Below are 15559 nucleotides of genomic sequence, written 5' to 3' on the forward strand. Positions count from 1 at the left end.
CGTGTTGCTCTCCGGTGTCGGTGTCATGCCGGTGAAGAGATCTCGGAGCAAGTGCCCGATCGCCACCGCCCGTTCCTGGGTCGTCATCGTATCCGCCTGGTTGTCCATCCTGGTCCTCCTGTAACAAACTCTGAAAGAGAAAGAGCGAGCACTGAGAAGTGCTCAGCTCAGACAATGCTCTTTCGAAGATGTACTAACAAATACAGCTGCCTGACTAGTACTGGGAAAGTACAGAGCGCCTGGCAAGGAGAGAGAGAGCGAGCGGGAGGAACACGTCCTTCCACTACGGCTGTCGAACTCGTCCTTCCTGACGCTCTTGGTTGAGGAGTGGGTATTTAAGCCTTTTCTAGGAACACTATGCTTGGCGTTATCTACTGTGGTGCAATCATTCCGATTGAAAACCACTAGACCGATTTCTTTAGGAGTCACTCCAGAGATTCCAGCTATTTTTCCATTCATGATGGTGTTGTTTGCCGATTTTTCCTGCTTCTTTAACGGGCGTAAGTACTTAATAAATTTCGTGCAGGGGAATTCCCGCGCATTTTAACTGCATGTCCTTGACACGTGTCACTGCTCTGCCGGTATGGATGCCAACTTCTCTTCAGGCCTAGTTAAATGCATTTCCACCCTGTGGACTTTAGCTTCATCAGATATTTCGCAAAATTCCTGATTACTTATTTCTTTGTTAATGACAGTGCCGATATCTACCGCAATGAGTGTTATTACCCAGAATTTCATTATTAATTACTCGAGGTCTTCCGAAATGTTCCGACCTCGTTCGAATGTTTGGTGGCTCGCTCCCTACTGTGAGTTCTCTCCACAGAACGCGAGATGAGCTTGCAATAAAAAATATGGTTGCACTCAATCTTGTTCTTGCAGATTTTTTAGCAAGGTAGAATTATGTGTTCAAAACGAGAAACATCATCATAGAAGCAAGCAATAATGAATACATCCCTCTGCATGGGGTTGACGTCGGGGAAGGCATTCGACCGTGAAACTGAACTAAATCCACACGATTTGTCAACCCTAAGAAATTAGAAAAAATGTACCGATAAAAGGAAAAATATATTAGTGAGGATTTTTCCAAAAGTCATCCTAACTCTTGACAATGTGATATGCTCATTTTAAAGGAATTCAGTTTCTCACTGTGTGCTAACAAAGGGAAGAAATATCTGAATTTTACGTTGTACCGAAAGAAGAGAATGAAATTATAATGAAATTAATTCCATGTATTATCTAAACTCTTTTCCTGACTATAGTAATATGAGTTTTATACTGAGGATAACAAAAATATCTTCTGTACGACCGGATGCTGAACCAGTATATTATTCTTTCAACAAAAGAATTGGAAGCCTTGTTTTGTCTACAATTTTAATATGTTCCATCCATATCCGGGCTTCTGGCAATCGGCCGTTTTATTACTAATCTAGAACAATATATTCAGCGAGATTTGAGTGAATTATCCTTTCGACGACAAGCCCTGTATGAGGTTCATTAAGTATGGATATTGCATGTGCTGCATTTCCAAGCCAGTACGCGACGTAATCCTTGGTGATTCTATGAATTTCAATGCCTCATGTATAAACGCTCACCTACATTCACATGGAAAGCTCAAATTTACATTGCATGGGAGTTAACCACACAGAACATCCTACATCATTGAGTCAGTTTTATCATGTGCATAACTGGAATTTGGAGATAAACAAGGTACTGTGGACAGGTTGCGTATTATATCTCCCGATGAAAGGTTCTAATAGTATTTTGAGGAGCGAGTGATGTATGAGCAGGGGCTGCCTGGTCGAGACGGTAAAGGCGTGCTCGGTCCGCCCGGAAGGACGTGGGTTCGAATCCCCGTCAGGAAGTCGTAAAATTTAAGAAACGAAATTTCCACTTCCGGAGGTGCAAATGGCCCTGAGGTTCACTCAGCCTACACCAAAAATGAGTACCAGGTTAATTCCTGGGGGCAAAGGCGGCCGGCGTAGAGCTAACCACTCTACCACATCACGTGCCGAGGTTAACGATGGTGAAAGCCTTTACCTTCCACTCCTCCAAGGGCCTTCATGGTCTGCACGGAGGTGACTTTGTCTTTTTGTCTTAGTGTTGTATGAGCTTCATGCAGCTGATAATTGCTTCTTTCTGTGGATCAGTGGTAGTGTGTCGTTCTCCGGATTCCAAGATCGTTGGCTCAAATCCGACAAAGGTTTCCGGATTTTTCGTATTTTCGAAGGGTGGAAGGAAGTTCGCTCGACACTCCATGTCATAAGATGTCAACATGTAAAATATTTCTGTCGGAGCGTTTGATTACGCGTGGACCACGTTCTGACCAACAAGTACTGAGCCGAATGAATAACAGACTCGACCATCAGGTTTGAGCATCATAAAAGCCAAATGCAAGAAGAGAAAAAGAACATGTACATTCCGAGAGTCCTCTTCTAGAAAAATAAATACCATCTACGGGAGACTGATGTCATTGGGCTTATGCCTGGAGCACGCGGCACGGTACCAACATTTTTCATGAAGTTCTGGAAGAAGTTTGGATTGGCAAAAAATGGAATACAAGGCATTGCACTTAATGTAATGTCCGACTCGTTGGCTGAATGGTCAGCGTACTGGCCTTCGGTTCAGAGGGTCCCGGGTTCAATTCCCGGCCGGGTCGGGGATTTTAACCTTCATTGGTTAATTCCAGTGGCCCGGGGGCTGGGTGTTTGTGCTGTCCCCAACATCCCTGCAACTCACACACTACACAAAGCACTATCCTCTCCTCCACCACAATTACACGTAGTTACCTACACATGGCAGATGCCGCCCACCTCGTCGGAGGGTCTGCCTTACAAGGGCTGCACTCGGCAAGAAATAGCCATACGAAATTATTATTATTATTATTATTATTATTATTATTATTATTATTATTATTATTATTATTATTATTATTATACTTAATGTAATCCATAATTCAATGGGAGGAGCCGGTCCCGTGATGTAGGGGTAGCGTACCTGCTTCTTACCCGGAGGCTCCGGGTTCGATTCTTGGCCAAGTCAAGGATTTTTTCTGGATCTGAGAACAGGTTCGAGGTTCACTCAGCCTATGTAATTACAATTGAGGAGATATCTGATGGTGAGATGGCGACCGCGGTCTAGTAACGGCCGTGAGGATTCGTCGTGCTGACCACACGACGCCTCGTCATCTACAGGCCTTCAGGCTGAGCAGCGGTCGCTTGGTAGTCCAAGGCCCTTCGAGGCTGTTGTGCCATTGGAAAAAAGTTCGTTGGGAGTTGTAAAATCCCATCTCTACAGTTAGTGTTATACCGCACTATACAATGTATTTATGCAAACTATAAAATTTAGAGCAATACAGGCCTATTTCCTATGTTCACTTTGTCCACGGTGGCAACCTGTAAATTCTGGAAGTTGATGTTTCCACACTAAATAATCTTTCTCTCTCTCTCTCACCATTAGACAAAGGACGGTGGAATACTTCAAACTGCCGGGCTGAGTGGCTCAGACGGTTGAGGCGCTGGTCTTCTGACCCCAACTTGGCAAGTTCGATCCTGACTCAGGCAGGTGGTAATTGAAGTTGCTCAAATACGTCAGCCTCGTGTCGGTAGATTTACTGGCACGTAAAAGGACTCCTGCGGCATTAAATTCCGGCACCTCAGCGTCCCCAAAAACCGTAAAATCAGTTATATATTTTTTAATTTTACAATTGGCTTTACGTCGCACCGACGCAGTTAGGTCTTATGGCGACGATGGGGTAGGAAAAGCCTAGGGGAGTGGGTAGGAAGCGGCCGTGGCCTTAATTAAGGAACAGCCCCAGCATTTGCTTGGTGTGAAAATGGAAAACCATCTTCAGGGCTGCTGACAGTGGGGTTTGAACCCGCTATCTCCCGGATGCAAGCTGACAGCCGCTCGCCCCTAACCGCACGACCAACACGCCCGGTCGTAAAAGTAGTTAGTGGGACGTAATGAAAATAACGTCATTATAGTTCAAACTGTGGAGGAGGAGGACGTGAGAGATTTACAAGGGATGCACACACAATGTAATGAACAGAAAAAAGAAAGAAATATGTAACTTGATAAATAGAGAAATTAATATACACCAGTTGCTGCGCGTTCTGTACGTTTAATGGTTCTTTGTATCCTTTAGAAATAGATAAGTCTTAGTAAAATGGTTTATCAAGAGCCTATTCATTTAATTAGCTCTGTATATTCGCGCACGTAGCGATATAAGTTTGACGTCAACACTCGGCTGTTGTCCGGAACCACCGAAGAGGTTCAGTTTCAAGACTAGGACACGGTGCTGTGGGACGTTAAGGATGGTGCGCAAGGCGAGGGGCTGTAAGGAACAGGGAAAACATAGGGCAGGTATCGCTGGTAAGTTGAGCAGCGATACACACGAATTACATCGGGCAGCCCCGAAACGAACCGAAGCACTGTCTTAGAGCGCGCGGTTAAAATAGAAGTGATTTATATTTCACGATTTTGCGGTTCTGATGTAAATAACCGCACTGAACCAGAATATTTTAGTTACAACGGTTTCTAACGCATGGTACATAACCTAGGTTTATGTAATTAATTCAACTTTTAATTAGAAATAAATGTTTTATGAAAAGTAAACAGCAAAATACGTTAAGACGTAAATAGCAGTACTCTGCTTAATACGTTCTTGAAGAATCATTCCTACGGAAGCAACATCTTCAGAATCAGAGGGAACTGAATCAGATTAAAATAATTGCAGCTCATATTCTCTCTCTTTCATTCCTCGTTGTTTACGGCAAATTCTTCGAGCTGCACCCGTGTGCCTTAAAAGGAAAGTTGCGTGCTAATCAAGCAATGTCACTATTTTACATCTATGTAAACATCTTTCCAAAGCGGTGAACTCCCAGACGTTTCATTGACGGGCCGCCACTGATATACACCTACCATTGATATGTGTGATGAGAGTGCAATGGATCTTTTCGCAATGGGCACGTTTTGTAGGGTTTTTTTTTTCAGTATCCTGCTTCCTTCTGTCCATTCTCCCAAGATTTTTCTTTCCAGCTCTCTCTCTCTGAGTGTCGATATACAGAAACAGAGGCGATACACTGAAGCCCAGGTTTAACTCTTGAATTAAAATTGTTGCTAATTATTTTATGTTTACAATTTACTTTACGTCACACCGACACTGGTAGGTCTTATGGCGACAATGGTACAGGAAATGGCTAGAAGCGAGAAGGAAGCGACGTGGTCTTAATTAAGGTACAGCTCCAACATTTCCTTGATGTAGAAATGGGGAAAAATATTAAACATTTTCTGGTAAATTAATTGGAGTGGAATTAATCAATTTAGTTTTATGCTTTCTTTTCAGGCCAACACTTCGTATTTGAAGCAGGAGCTTGATATTGACAGGACGTTAACGTGTTATTATTTTAATGGAGATGTTACAAAAATACCGGCCGAAATTTCAGATTTCTTACATGCAGGAAAGAAAACTAGGTCTTGTCAATATGGGTCTGAAAATGGTTCATTTCAGAGTTAACAGGCTTTCTACAGGGTGGCCGAGAAGTAAATGTTACAGCATAGGTCAGTTAGACATGTATTATAAGTATTGACATTATTTATTGTTACATATTGTTAACAATTTCCCGCCGTAAGTTGAGTCCTGCACATAATACGTTCACTTCAGTTAGCGTGGGAAAGTCGTGTCATGTGTCACATGGTTCGCTGCCTTCAGTCGAAAGAGTTAAACCATGGCGGAGACAAGTGCTTTCACTGTTGAGGAGCGTTTTGTGGCTTCTGTTTGGGTTCACGCACGTCAGAATACGAAGAAGGCAATGACAGACATTTTGAAGGACTTCGCTGTGAGGTTTGGAAAACTACCGCCATCACGACCAACGTTATTTGCGTGGGAGAAGAAAACATTTGCGAGGGAAGTGTTCTGTATACATCACGTAGCGGAAGGCCTACGACTCGCACCGAAACTTGTGCTGCTGTGGCGGAATCGATTGAACGATCGCCGGTGAAGTCAAGAATTAGGCATCCCGCGATCGACGATACAAGACCATATGCGGAAAGACTTGAAACTGCAATGCTTTCGGCCATCCTCAGTGAATGAGTTGAGTGATCGTGACTTGGAGCAACGTTTGCATGCATGTGAAATACTGCTTGCAGGCTTTCCGCATGCAGATGTTCAAAAAAGTATTGTTATTTGACGAATGTGCGATTTATCGTAGCTCACGAAATCGTAACGACCGGGCGAGTTGGCCGTGCCCGTAGAGGCGCGCGGCTGTGAGCTTGCATCCGGGAGATAGTAGGTTCGAATCCCACTATCGGCAGCCCTGAAAATGGTTTTCCGTGGTTTCCCATTTTCACACCAGGCAAATGCTGGGGCTGTACCTTAATTAAGGCCACGGCCGTTTCCTTCCAACTCCTAGGCCTTTCCTATCCCATCGTCGCCATAAGACCTGTCTGTGTTGGTGCGACGTAAAGCCCCTAGCAAAAAAAAAAAAAAGAAATCGTAACGTCTTTATTTGGGCAAAAAACAAACAAAAAAAACCAACCAAAAACAATCCGCACCTTTATGAGGAAATCGAGTGCAATCCGCTGCAAGTTATGCTTTGGGTAGGGTTAACGACAGTCCATCTACTTGGACAATATTTCTTCGATGGTCATGTGAACCAGTACAGCTACCTTCACATGATTAACACGTGGTTGCTTGCAGAATTAAGGGCTAAAAGCATAACTGACATCGTGACACTTCAAAAAGACGGTGCTCAACCACATTTCGCTGTGAGTGTCCGCAACCGGTTAAATGAACTTCTTCCAAACATACTCATGTGAGTGTGTCCAACTATTGTTTCGTTTCTCTACTGGATCGGGTATGAAGCGAGATGAATCTTCATATCGAGTTTATACGACCTGATGCCCTTCCTGATGTCAACCTCATCAGAGGAGTTACGAGATGAAATGAATGACGTGATACATGATAGCAGGCCGGTAAAAGGTGAAGCCCGGCGCCAACACATGGCCTATTCCTGTTGAATAGCACCAAGGGGTCTGTTCAAGAAATAACGTCTTCATTCGATGGATGAATCATCATCAACAGCATCACATGCTCTCAGTCCATATTTAGAGATTAGAAATTGTATACCATCACCTATCCTATTCTGTCGGCCAACATTCTGATGGTGAAATGTTCTTTCGACCAAGGGGACTCGAACCGGCTAACCACGGTATCAGATTATAGAACTGACGCCTTAACGATCATGTTGACGCAAGTGTACTAAACGGGTATAACTTGAAAATAATTTTCTCTCACCCATGGGTAAATAATGCAAGTATCGAGCTCGAATTATTATTATTATTATTATTATTATTATTATTATTATTATTATTATTTTACGGTTATGGTTATTATTACTTGTAATGTATGGCTATGAAGTGTTACATCCAGTTAGTATTTGTATTATTACGATACGATTGCGTTGTTTGTGAGGTTATGCCATGAAACATGTGCTGTATGTTTATATGAGTTTAATTAATGTAAATACCTGTAAATTAATATTATATCATTTATTATTACCTGCATACGACATGTAATCCGCTAGAGAATTGTGAAACACACTGTAACTTCCAGAATGGCACTAGGTGGTGGTAGAATATTCTGTACATTATAATCATGTTGTTAGGCACTCTAGAACTGACGAGAAAATGTATCTTTCTAGAAGCCTGGCCAGGCACCTATTATAAGGAGGCGATGTTGACGGTAGAGACGAGTTATTGTTTAGCAGAGTTATGGTGTAGCAGGAGTACACTTGTGACCTCGTGTTGTTGTGTCATGCAATGGTTGCAATCTCCATGCTGAAGTGATAGGCAATTGTGGAAAATGGCGGCTTTGTTGATGTGTGAATTTTTTAGTGGCAGTAGTGATTAATTTGCAAATAGATGTGAATAAATAACTGTACCAACTGACAGCATTTCGTGTGAGTCTTTGTGGATACGTTAATGTCAGCCACACATCCTAGTGTTTGTTAATATTATTTATTTATTTATTATCCATGAAAAAAGCCCTACTATGTCTAGCATATTAGGGCTGTAGGTTATAACTAGTCACCTTACGAAATCACCGAATAATCCAGACGGTAATTCTAGTAGGGGTATTGGGAAATTAGATCGAGGATCCCGATGGATTTTCTGTATGAGGAATCTCAGAAACGGGTACAAAGTGTCTCGAATAGAATTGTTCCGAAATGCTACTAACTAGTCTGAATTCACCTTGACGACAGCCAATACTGGGAACGAATAAGGTATTACTATAATAATAATTTTAAGAAAACCTAACCCCATGGCGCAACAGCCCCAAAGGGCCATGGCCTACCAAGGGACCGCTGCTCAGCCCGAAGGCTGCAGATTACGAGGTGTCATGTGGTCAGCATGACGGATCCTCTCGGCCGTTATTCTTGGCTTTCTAGACCGGGACAGCCATCTCACCGTCAGATAGCTCCTCAAATGTAATCACGTAGGCTGAGTGGACCTCGAACCAGCCCTCAGATGCAGGTAAAAATCCCTGACCTGGCCGGGAATCGAACCCGGTGCCTCCGGGTAAGAGGCAGGCACGCCAATCCTACACTGCGGGACCGGCACTATAATAATAATAATAATAATAATAATAATAATAATAATAATAATAATAATAATAATAGCCTCCGTGGCTCAGACGGCAGCGCGTCGGCCTCTCACCGCTGGATAGCGTGGTTCAAATACCGGTCATTCTATGTGAGATTTGTGCTGGACAAAGCGGAGGCGGGACAGGTTTTTCTCCGGGTACTCTAGTTTTCCCTGTCATCTTTCATTCCAGCAACACGCTCCATTCTCATTTCGTAGCATCTGTCATTAATATATCACTTTGGGAGTGGCGACCCCATCGTAATAATAGCCTATATATGATTCATTCATTACATCCCTGACCCGGTCACAGACTGGAAAACAGGTTGTAGGTTTTCATTTTCAATAATAATAATAATAATAATAATAATAATAATAATAATAATAATAATAATAATAATAATAATAATAATAATAATAATAATAATAATAATAATAATAATAATAATAATAATAATAACAATAACAATAATAATAATAATAATAATAATAATAACAATAATAATGAACTCTTATTTATAACTGACTATTTCTTAGAGATGTTGAGTACCAAAGACATTTTAAATTCAAGCTTTCCTCATTTCTATCAAATTATATCTTTGATATTTTTCGAACATGGCAGCAAGATCTAGATTAGTAACAAAGACAAAACCCTGTGGCACATACGGGCCCATAAAAGTGCTTCTCATGCCAAGGTGACTGTTTTCCAGCAAGATGGCCTGCATATATAGGAGTGTGTCTATATCCTTAGCCATAGCATATCTTGACCAGGTCTGCTGTCTCTAATTCTCTAATATCAATAGCTCCTCAATTGGAATTACGAATCTAACGAATCCCCTTCCAGCCAGGTACATAATCAAAATCGCTGAAGGAGCTGGGAATCAAACCTGGAATTTAATGGCTACTAAATAAAAAAAGTATATTTCCCAGAAAAAATACTGTATTCCTTGAAGATATGCGTAAGCCACCATGGAAAGAAGGTCTGCCACTGAACTACTGTACAAATAATTAATGGATCGAAAATCGGAAATGACATCTCTAAACTAGATTGAGCAGATCACACCCACACTACAGTAGCGTTGTGAAATGGGAGGTCAGTTCAGCATTAGTTATTCATATGACAGGTTTATCAGTGTGACCAGCCCCGATTGCAATTAAACGATGCGTTTGCACGCTTTAAAAATGTTCAGAACTTCATTTATTAATCGCTTAACCAATCCTACAATCAGCAATTAATCTCATTCAAATCATTTGCTGATAATGGAAACCATGCAACGAATAACGAACAGTATATTAATTTAAACGATGCAAGAATGACCAATGGAACTGAAGAACAAAAAGAAATGATATCGATAAACCAGTCATTTCCGAATGGAAAAATATTAGATTGAGGCTAGAGTAGTACACAAGGTAAAATCTCTATCCTTTATTTTTTATTACTAATCCTTTCAATTAACTCGGGTATGGAGAATAATAGAAGCAGAGGGGGACCAAGGTGACGATAGTTAGACGCAATTAATGATTTAATAATAAGAGGTGGGAATTAAACTGGGCCATAGAGCTAGTTGCAACAGAGGGGATTGTAAAGGCGCTTATCATTCGCTGAAGCTTTCAGCCTGAACGTTTGAAAGGCATAACAGTCTACAAAGAACACGTATGTATACATTATTTATTATTATTATTATTATTATTATTATTATTATTATTATTATTATTATTATTATTATTATTATTATTATTATTATTATTATACCGGTTTGTACACCTATACGCCGCACATTTGAATTTTCCGCTGTAACGTACTCCTCTACAGGAGAAACTCTGAACTTTAAAATTGGATCAACTCATAAGTTTCTCAGAAGATGTCACTACCGTAAATTTTATGTTTGCGAAGTTGTCAGTACTGTATGGAGTTCAACTTGTTTTGTTTTCTATTGATCAAGAAGTGTGGACTTTCTCTGATAGATGTCCCTACACAAAACTATGACCATGCAACCTGGTGCGAAGTGGAAGAACTTTATTTGAAGAAATTTTGTATTCATAAGTTTATTTTTTACTAAATTTCGTTCTTTCCTTTGTGGGTTGGCAATATAAATCTTTTCTTTCCGCCAGTTTTGAACTTAGCCAATCCAGAATTTCTGTAATTAATTTTTGACCAATAGTGTATTTCGTCTCCAATTTTGATGTGTAACCATTAGCCAGCCAATAAACGACTGTGGATGTGTCTTAATTATTCATGAAAGGTCTCGAATCTTCCCCGAGAGTATAAAAACTGCTGATTTTCCTGTCTCTCGGCCACTCGAACAATATCTAGCCTAGTGTATGGAAGTGTAGCAGGAGGCGAGAACCGCCTCTTTCATCCGGAAACAGCTCTTCAACAAGGTAATGGCCACTTAACATCTTTATTTCTCGCTAGCTCAGCAGTCTAAACCGCGGGGAAGGTTCGAAACCTTTACTATGTAACCTATCTTGAAACATGTAATTTGCCGTCGCTTTGTAAAACTTCACATATCTTTAACTGTAAAACGGGGATAGAGAGTGCTTTACCCTCTTGAGCTCCCTTTCATTTTTGGTTTGAGGTGACTACGTTTTGTAACTGTTTCTTCCCTTCTGTAATGTCTTAAAGTTATCTCATACGAGTCACCTCCATAGTTTGGGATTAGCCCCTGTTTCTTCGGCCTAGTGCCTCTTAGGTTTTAAGAAGGTTTCATTTAGGAGTGCAGGTACACGCCTCCATTCTGTTTTGCATTTTGGGCCATTTACTTAACCTATTCTTTTTCAACGAAGGCCCCAATAGGTTGGGTACAAGATACCCCTGTTTCATTGTAAGTTGTGCCTTGATGGCAATCATGTGTAAAAGTCTGGTATTACCCTTATAAGCGGTTTCACTCTTTTATTTGTGGTAAAAGTGCCTCTAGGAGGCCTGACATTTTTTTTGGAGCTAATGCTCCTTGAATGAAGGGGTTTTCTGCCCTTTGAACAAATGAGTGTACCTTGGTAAAGTTGGGCTAGTAGCTCAAGGATTGTGTAATTGGGGCTCGAAGCCCAGAACTTGTAAAGACCCCGAAACTCGGGCTTTCGTTTGTAAAATTATACCTTGTACCTGATTAGTGGATAGTGGTTGAGTTGTTATCTGTTTAAATTCTATGTAAAATTTGTTAAGTTTTTCTACTTGTGAAAATATAACCTTTATTGAAATTTTAATTCATCTTTCGGCCTTGTAGTTAGATCCAATCCAGCCCGCACCTTCTCTCACCTCTGCCTTCCACGGAAAACTCCGTAACAATTATTATTATTATTATTATTATTATTATTATTATTATTATTATTATTATTAATGTTATTTGATTTACGTCCCACTAACAACTTTTACGGTTTTCAGAGACGCCGAGGTGCCGGAATTGAGCCCTCAGGAGTATTTTTACGTGCTCCTTCAAATACCACCGGACTAAGCCAGGATCGAATCTGCCAAGTTACAAGGCCAGCGCCTCAACCGTCTGAGCCATTAAACCAGATATTATTAATTTACACATCAAAAATAGTTTTGCATAAAACGGACTAGTATGGAAAATAAGCATTTAGCCTCGTGTGTTGGTTTCTACAATGCCATTCATTATCTTGTAAAGTGTATCCTTTTGAAACATCCACATGATCGGCCGCTGTTTCGAGACCAATCGCTTCCCCCACTTTCTGCTGTTTCCAGAGAAAGAGGTGACGGCTCATGTCGCGACCTGTACGCATTCGGTGCATGTTGGTAGTCACATAAACATGCCTAGAGGATCCAGCACTCTGTTTAACTGAACACGCATCGTCGCACTGATCCAACAAGGCCTGACTCAGAGAGCTGTGGCAAACCGTCTTGGAGTGAACGAAAGAGACGTGTCGCTAGTGTGGAGGATGTATCAGCGGACACATTCCGTTTCTGATCCTTCGCGGAAAGGTCGTGATAAGCGCCACAAGGCGACCGATGGCTAACGCCACAGAGCTCCGTTCTGACTTGTGACGGGCTTCAGGGGTACGGGTTTCCACTCAGACTATCAGAAATCGTTTGCATGCGACAGGCCTACACGCAAGGAAGTCCCTCTGTCTTGTACCCCTCCTTGACCGCCACAGAACAGCTCGTCAGATGTAGGCCCAAGCACACCGTAAGTGGGGAAGTGCAGAGTGGCGTTTTATGCTGTTCACGGACGAAACCAGGATCATCTTGCACCCCGACAGTCGTCGCACAAGGGTGTTGAGGCGTCAGGGATCTCCAGCCAGGCTGCAGCATGTCCAAGAAGTGCATGTATTCCGCGGAGGGTCGGTCATGTTTTGGGCCAGGATTATGCTGGGAAGGCGTTGCCACTCGTGTCTATTGATGGTACAATGACTGGAGAGCGTTACATTCATGAGGTGCTGCGACTAATTGTACGTCCATTTCGTGAAACATTGGCGATGAATTCGTTCTTGTGGACAACAATGCAAGACCACATCGAGTGGAGGTGGCAGAAAACTTCCTCCAAGAGTCCGCCTTTGCACGAATGGAATGGCCTGCGATGTGGCCGGACATGAAATGTATCGAACTTGCCTGGGATGTGCTGAAGCGTGCTATTGCTAAGCGTCCACGCCCTCCCATAACTCGCCATGAGATCATGGAGGACGCCGTCGAAGAGTGGGTTCGCCTGCCTCAACAGGACCTGGTCAACTTGATCTGTGATATGCCGCGACAAGTGAGAGTCCTGCTGGACATCCGTGGTGGCCATGTTCCTTACTGAAACGTCACAGGATGCCAAGATTAAGAAACACATCCCTGCTTAACAAGCGAAGTCTTTCTGTACGTAGTTTGACATGTTCTTTTCACACATGAATAATGTCTGCAGGATATTTGTCAGAATGCAGTCTAATTTGTAACAACCTAGTCCACAATCCCACATAAGCTCTGCATTATGGCAAACAAGTGTCATGCAAAAAATGTTGTGATGAGTATATTTAAGGAGGACATAGAACCCGAGGCCTGACAGACCAGTATCACAATTTCTACTTGGAAAGGGAAAGGCGACGTACCTGAATGCTCAAATTATAGACAAATCCGCCTCTTGTGCCATACTATGAAAATTTTAGAACTTCGTTTTGATGCGAGATTACGAAACATCACCGTCTCACATAACCAGTGTGGCTTTGTTAAAAATAGCAGAACAACGGACGGCGTCCATGTGCTTCGTCTATTTTATAGAAAGACACCATGAGAAAGGAAAGAACGTTCCCGTGGCCTTTCTTGATTTTGAAACGGCTCTTGTACCACATAATCTCGTTTGGCTGGTTATGAGACTACACAGTGTTATTGAAGCCTACGTCAACTGGATTAAACTGCTGTACCGAGAGTCTACAAGTTCATTACGGTGTAAAGCAGGAATATCCAGTACCTTCCAAATCAATGTTGGTGTCAATCAAGGATCAGCCTTGTCCCCATTGCTCTTCATGCTCTGCACGAACGCCATCAAAAATGACACCCAGATTAAGCATTCCTGGACGTTATATAGGCTGATGATGTCCTGCTAGTTAATGAAACACGTAAGATTATGAAAGTAAGATTATACAAAATGCGTCTTGAGGAATTAAGGTTCAAATTAAATCTAAAGAAGACGAACTACCTGGAATACGATAAACAAACAGATAGGACGATCACTGTGTGTGTGTATTTGTGTGTGGGGTTCAACTCAATAAAGTGACCCAAGACCACAGACACACGAAAACATGATTACATCCCTCGACATAGGATTGTCAGCAGGAAGGATAGCCGGTCCAGCCCCCCGTGGCATTGGAATTAACCAATTGAGGTTAAAATCCTCGACCCGCCGGGAATCGAACCCGGGACCCTCTGAACCGAAGGCCAGTACGCTGACCATTCAGCCAACGAGTCGGACAAGGCAGAAATGAAATAATAATAATAATAATAATAATAATAATAATAATAATAATAATAATAATAATAATAATAATAATAATAATAATAATAATTGTACCGGGCGGTACACCTCTACGACGCAAGTTCAAATCTTGCGCCAATTGAAACTCCTCTACAGGAGAAACTCTGAACTTTAAAAACGGAATCACCTCAACGGTTTATCAGAAGATGTCACTGGGTGTTTTTGAATTGCTTTTGTTGATCAAGGAGTGTGGACCTTCTCTGACAGATGTCTCTACAAAAAAAAAAAAAAAAAAAAAAAAAAAAAAAAATATGATCATGTACCCTGGTGCGAGGGGAAGAAACTTTTTGAAGAAATTTTGTTTTCGAAAGTTTGGCTTTACTAAATTTTGTTCTTTCATTTTTTGGGTTCGCAATATTAATCTTTCTTTCCGCCAGTTTTGAACTCAGCCAATCCCGAATTTCTTTAATTAATTTTGGACCAATAGTGTCTTTCTTCTTCGATGTTGATGTATAACTTATAGCTACCCAATAAAGTTGAGTGGGTGTGTCTTAATTATTCATGAAAGGTCTCGAAGCTTCCACAAAGGTTTAAAAACTGCTGATTTTCTCGGCTCTTCGCCACTTCAATAACATCTAGCTTTGCGTGTGGATATGTAGCAGGGGGCGGGAAGCGCCTCTTTCTTCAACAAGGTAATGGTCATTTAACATCTTTTTCTTGCTAGCTCAGCAGTTTAACTCGCGGGGAAGGTTCGAAACCTTTAATATGTAACCAACCTTTTTAAAATGTAAATCCCATTTCAGTCTATGTAAAAACTGCAAGTCTCTTTAACTGTAAAGCGGGGATAGAGAGTGCTTTACCCTCTCGAGTTCCCCTTCATTTTGAAGTTGAGGTGACTACGTTTTCATAACCGTTTCTTCTCTTCCTTAAAGTATTAAAGTTTTCTCATACGAGTCACCTCCCTAATTGTGTAATCGGCCTAGCGCCACTTAGGTTTTAAAATGTGTATTCAG

The sequence above is a fragment of the Anabrus simplex genome, chromosome 3 (assembly GCF_040414725.1).
Source record: "Anabrus simplex isolate iqAnaSimp1 chromosome 3, ASM4041472v1, whole genome shotgun sequence".
NCBI lineage: Eukaryota > Metazoa > Arthropoda > Insecta > Orthoptera > Tettigoniidae > Anabrus > Anabrus simplex.